Source organism: Elgaria multicarinata, chromosome 1 (assembly GCF_023053635.1).
Source record: "Elgaria multicarinata webbii isolate HBS135686 ecotype San Diego chromosome 1, rElgMul1.1.pri, whole genome shotgun sequence".
In the NCBI taxonomy this organism is placed as follows: Eukaryota; Metazoa; Chordata; class Lepidosauria; order Squamata; family Anguidae; genus Elgaria; species Elgaria multicarinata.
In genome coordinates this window covers 132,293,433-132,299,432 of record NC_086171.1, presented here as the reverse complement: position 1 = coordinate 132,299,432, position 6,000 = coordinate 132,293,433, and the positions used below count along the sequence as shown (strand labels likewise).

The 6,000-nt window shown below is 46.5% G+C and overlaps 1 protein-coding gene across 9 annotated transcripts in view; it reads left to right on the top strand.

Annotated features, from left to right (window-relative positions):
• The first annotated feature begins 4,804 nt into the window (after positions 1-4,804).
• Positions 4,805-6,000, top strand: part of ADGRL2 (adhesion G protein-coupled receptor L2) — a 231,313-nt gene continuing 230,117 nt past the window's right edge. For all 9 annotated transcript variants that reach the window (XM_063137019.1, XM_063136942.1, XM_063136965.1 and 6 more), the window contains exon 1: positions 4,805-5,829. The gene's annotated coding sequence lies outside the window, so the exon portion shown is untranslated. The remainder of the gene's footprint in view (positions 5,830-6,000) is intronic.

The window sequence follows — 6,000 nt, the reverse complement described above, 5'->3', positions numbered from 1 at the left end:
TGTGGGAGAAAGATGGGAGAGAGGTTCAGCGTTGCTGGTAGTCCATTTTGCTTCAGACCATTCTGGACTTAGACCAAACAAAAAAACTTCGAATTTAGAAAGCAAACATTGAAGTGTTAACTGCAGATGTCATAAAAAATATCTTACAGATATCAGATACACATCGTCTTGTATATAACTCTGGTTTTCAGGTACTATTCTGATCTCATATAAATTGGTCATAAAAATACCCCTGAAATGGGATGATCCATCCTTAGTCTAAAGGTGCAATCCTTCTGCATATTTAGACAGAAAAAAGTCCTATAGCTGCCAGCTTTCCCCATCCAGTGTTCTAGGAGTTGTAGGACTATTTTCTGTCTAAATATGTATCGGACTGCACTCTAAATTCATTATGAGAAGTTTCTACAGAGCCTGTCATTGTTAGTCATGCAGGAACAGTCAACACATCTCTGTATATATATGGATGCTAGAACACACCGGAGGATGACTGGCACCTGCAATATTTTACAATAAGGAATAGTATTCTTGCTTTGAGGCCTCTTGGTTACTCTGAAAAAATACACGGCTTAACTAATTTTCAAGGCGGATGTTACTTTTGAACATAATTTCTTTTAACTGCTTCAAACTACATTTAAAAGCACTACTTTTTATGCTGTGAAAATATCAAGAATGATGCTCGTAAGCATAGAAATATTATAAAACTGCGACAAGAGTTTACAAGAAAACTCTGTTGTGCCAAAGGATGATTATAGCTTTGAAGGCTTATGAAGTTAAAAAGCTTCCATTCGGACTTTCATTGCAGGCTTCTCTGAATGTAGAACTAACGACCCCGTTTTTCTGGTGTGGACTGCATAACTCACTCAAGGACAGTGACCCTAGGGCAATTTGTGGTGGTACAATGGAGCTAATACAGGAGGACTGGCCCTGAAGCTGACATAACTCACTCCAGAAGAATGACCCTAGGGCAATTAATGGTGGCAAACAGAGCTAATACAGGAGGCTTTAAAACACCAATTTAGCTTTTTGTAGTCATTACAGCATGAGGGGGGAAAGGACGTAGCCAGAAAATCAGGAAGTGGTTGGGATATGGTTATATCACCATGATTCAAAGCTGCAATTATTTGGTACCCATGCTATTAACACACACTACCTTTGATGTGAACGCATTGTACCGGAGGCTGCTCTGAAGCCAAAACATCTACTACAGTTCACACCACCAGAATTTTGTCTTTAAGACTCATTGGTTTGATTTTTAAAAAAGTAATATTTATATTGTATTTTGTGATATGGAAGTAAGCCCGCTGAGGCTAGAAATGTTACATTAGATCTAGTGATGCTTCTGAAAATAGGAATTGCACATTTCATTCCCTCCCCCCATCACTTCTGCAATATTTACAACAGCTTCCCTATGACCTAAAGTTGTGCATTTCTGCTCCTTACATCTGATATGTTTATATCAGATCCATTCCTTAACACAGGCCAGGATTTCAACATGCTTTGGGTTAAGCAGACTAGTCCACCCCAGAACTGGCAAGGCAAGGGGGCTTCTGGAAAGAAGAATGTTAGTCTGCTTGTAGCTAGATGCAAGAAAGTAACTGTAAAGTAAAATCTATTATGCTTAGATTTTGTTCCTAAGAGTTCCAGGATTCTGAGTAGAGGGCGGTACCCAAATGTCCAGAGAACAAAAGTGAGGTGAACTGTAAAATGGTGCCTAGATTATTGGTTCAAACACTCTGTGTTTTGAAATATATCAGCCTTCCCAAACCTGGCACCCTGCAAATGTCTTAGACTACAAATCCTACCATCCTCAACCAGCATGGCCAATTTCATTTCCAATGGTCATGCTGGCTGGTGGTGATGGGACCTAACACATCTAGAGCGAGACAGGTTGGGGAATGCTGAAATACATTTTCTGCAGGGACAGCTGTAAATATCAATAAATGCAGAACCAAGTCAGTGTGAAGATAACACCATCCTTTGGAAGCCTTTAGCCATGTTCTAAAGCCTTTCGCCTGTTTCTCTGGGGTTGGGAATGCAGCTGCAGACCTGCCCTCACTTGTGTGAAATTTCTCCCTGTCCAAGATCCTATGCATGTACCCGCCCCCAATGCATGTAAGCTCTGAATACTCAACTATACCCTGGCAAATGGATCATGTGTTCAGAGCACATACATGTATGGATGTAAATTCTTTTAACAATTGTGCTTTCAGACGAGGCTTTTATTGTCTTACTTCATTCATGGAATTTTACTGGGGTTCCAGACAATGTTTCCCCACTGCTTCTTCTTTTTTTCTTACCAGAAAACAATCTGTGGAGGGAAAGACAGAACAGCTGCAGAATGCCTTTTGACTTTTAGTGCTAGGAGCCTTCCATCTTGACACCCCACGGAGGTCAAGCTGAGTGAAGAGGTGGTGTCGGGAGCCAGATCCCCAAGTGATCCCCCAGACTTTGAACTTCTGTACAGGACTTTACATAACACACATAAAACCCCCGTAAGAATATGAAGGGGATAAAATAAGGAATGTATAAGGTTGCTGTGTGTGTGTGTGTGTGTGTGTGTGTGTGTGTGTACTCGCGTGTAAGAGAAAGAGATGCTTAAAAGGTTGATAATTCCAAACTATGGTCTCTAGATATAATCAGAATAAGCAAAACAAATTCAGTCTTTATATAAGCAAAACCAGAAACCAGTTATGTGCAACTTCAAAACAAATATTTAAGCAGTCTGAAGGATTCTCAGTTAGTTGTGTTACATATATTTGTTGTAGTGGATAGTGTCGAACCAGGATGACCTGGTTTTAAATCCCTGTTCAGGGATTTACTAGCCCTCAGACAAATCTACCTCAGAAACCTCTACCTCACAAAGGCAGGTGGGGGGAATCATTTATGCCCTCCTATCCTTGGAGGGAGGAGGTAATAATAATAATAATAATAATAATAATAATAATAATAATAATTCAAAACTAAGGGGCAGTATAACCCATATGTCTAAAATCTGAACAATGTGAAAACAATGTGTGAGTGCCACTCCCCAAGTTATGTCTAAAGAGACTACCCTTTACTAGTTAGTATTCATGTTGTGATGTAGTATGTACAGGATTCCTGTTAATTCTCCTCTCATACAGTGTAATAAATACAAAGTATGCAAGACTACACAAGGTAAAACCATCCACACACCTGCCAAGCCAAGATGTATGTCAAACTGTAATATGTGAACTAGCCCAGGGATGAGAGCTTTAAAAGCACTTGGTTTTCAGACCAAAGGACACCATATCCACGTGTGTGTATGTGTACCTCTATAAGGTGGGGGAGAGAAAGATAAATCCTTTCTGCATATGAAGAAATGTTAACAAGGAAAAGACATGAGCTTCCCCTCAGCTCTTCATATTAACAAGTTCAGTTCACACCATTCTTCTTGAACTTGTTTCCAAGCGTCGCTCTCCTTGCTTTGACACGCGTGTTTTCTTGGGGGCTGCCGCCGCCGCCTACGACCTGAGGAACTGAGAGAAGCGCAAGGAAATGTGCTCAGTCAAGAAGAGCAAAGCAATTTCAGTGCAAGGAAATGAATGAAACAGACCTAGAAAGAAAGAAAGAAAGAAATTAAGTAAAGGGCGAGGGGGTGGGGAGAGAGCCTTGGGTGCACCGGGGGGAGGCTTAAAGGATCGTTTCTGTTTATTATTTATTTCTCCTCAATCTCCCTCTTCCTTTTGGCTCCGCTTCGCTGCGAGTTGATTACATGCTCAACAGCCCCACAAAGTCGAGTGAATTATTAGGAGGCGTGCGAGACCATTAGGACGGTGAAGAATGGCGGACGGGGGTGGTGGCGGCGGCGGCGAAGCGTTTGTTACGCCTGTGCCCGCGCGATCCGAACCTTATAAGTTGAACTTTGAAAGGCTCCCCGCCGCCTTCCCTCCTCAAGCTGCCTTCATCTTAACCCTCCTCCATTCAGCACTTGCTGCTCCTTCCTTGCCCACCTCCCGTGCATGCACGGCTATCCCGGATCGGCCGCCCCGCCGCCAGATTTACACACAAAGAAGAAAGCGTGCGAGTGAGCAAAGGCAAGCCGGCGACTAAAGTTTGAGCGGCCTGAAGCTCGCTGCTGCCTCCCTTGCAAGCGTGCTCGGGGAACCAGCCGCCCAGCCTTCCCCGGAACAAGCAGGGCCCTCCGCCCGCCGAGGAGGCGAAGACGCCTGCTAGTCTGCAGCGCCGCGCTCGGCTGGGAAGGCACCCCGGGAGTCAGCGAGGGCGTCCAACAGGGACCCCGAGATGCAATCGACTTTGCTGCTCTCGCTCCGGGGCTGCCCCAAAGCATGCAGCCTCCATTGGCTGAGATGATCCGGCGTTCCCCGCCGCTGCCAGATCGGCTCAAGCCAAGAGCCAGCCCCCCCCTTCCCGTTTCCCCGCTCTCGCTCTCCAGTCCACCTTCTTTCCCTCTCCCCAAAGCCGTGCAGCCGCAAGCAGCTCAAATGGAGTGGAAAATGGCCAGTGGTGGCAGATCGAGCCTTTAGATTATCTCCTTCACGTTTGGTACTTAGCCGTCTCTAATCTGCTTTTATTTGGCAGAAACCCCCCAGTTTGAAGAGCGAGGGGTGGGGGGGGGGAGGAAAGAAGAGAAGATTTTTTTAAAAAAATGGGGGGTGGGTTGATTGGTTTGCCGTTGCCGCCGCTTCTATACATGATAATATGTTTATATGATTAGCTGAGCCCAGGGGTGGGGAGAAGGGAGAAAGAAAGAGAGGGGGGTGGAGATTGGAGGAGGAGGTGGAGGCTGGAGGTGGCTCCAGTTCAGAGCTAGTGGAGAGTCTGTGTCAGGACTTAGCAATCCCCAGTCACACACTGAGAGGTGCATGAACGAAAAGGAGCTGGCAATACAATTCACTGGGAATTTTTTTTATTATTTTTTTTTGGCGATTTCACGGCCCTTCCCTCCTCTCCCCATTGCTTTGAGCGCGACGAGCTTGGCTCCTGATCTCCGTTCGTGGGGCAGCAGCAGCAGCAGCAGCAGCATCGAAGAGAAAAGCAAAGCTGAAGAAGGGCTGGAACTGGATCCTGCCAGAGGCCAGAATGTCATCCAGGGAGATGTAAATGAGGTCGAAGAAAACGACGGAGAAAGGGGGCTTTCTTCCCTCTCCTTTGCGTTGTGTTTCTGTGCGTTGCAATCGCACCCCCTTCTCTCACTTCGCCTTCCTCCTGAAAAATAATTATTGAGTTGATTCCGGCTGCTCCCGTTGGCATCGCCTTTCTTTATATCCATCCGAGTTGCCGAGAGAGACAGAGAGAGGACTCCAGAGCTGGTCACATCCATTGGGGTTTGCACCTAGCGCTCTTTTGTTGTGGTGCGTTTAGATCCACCCAAAGAATTATTTCGATTTTTCCTTTTTCGCTTGCGTGGCTTTTTTTTTTAAAAAAGAATCCCCCTTTTCCTCCCCCTCTTTTTTGTTTTTGTTTGGGAAGGAGCAGAGTGCGTTGGGAACTGTAGGGGGAAAATGTTGACTTAACCCCTAGCGAAGCCCCTCGGCTGGCTGGGCTCGCTTGGAGGAGAGGAGGAGGAGAAGACGGAGAAGGAGAAGCCGCCTTGTGTACGTTTTGTCCCAGCTCAACGAGCTGCAAAAGCCAGCTGCTTTCCTCGGCTTTCTTCACTTCTACCCAGCCCAGCTCTTTTGCCTGCCCGGCGATCCTTCTCTGCATTCTGGCTACTTGCTGCTGGCGCCTCCCGGGCCAACCCGCCCCACTTTCTCCTCGTGATCGGAAAGGGGCTTACCCTCCGTCCCCTTTCCGGGGCACCCCAGATGCAACAGAAACCCTGGCCCGGCCTTGGCTGCAAACCCAAAGGTAAGTAGCGGGGTGGGGGATGCGGGGGTGCGGAGACAAGCAGAGAAGCTCCTTTTCTACTTGCAGTACCTGTTTGCTTACTTCGATCGCCCCCTTTTGCGAGCCCTTTGCACGCAAGGGGTCTGCTTACTTTGGAGGAGGACGTGGGGGGAGCGCGGTGGATGCGCGGTG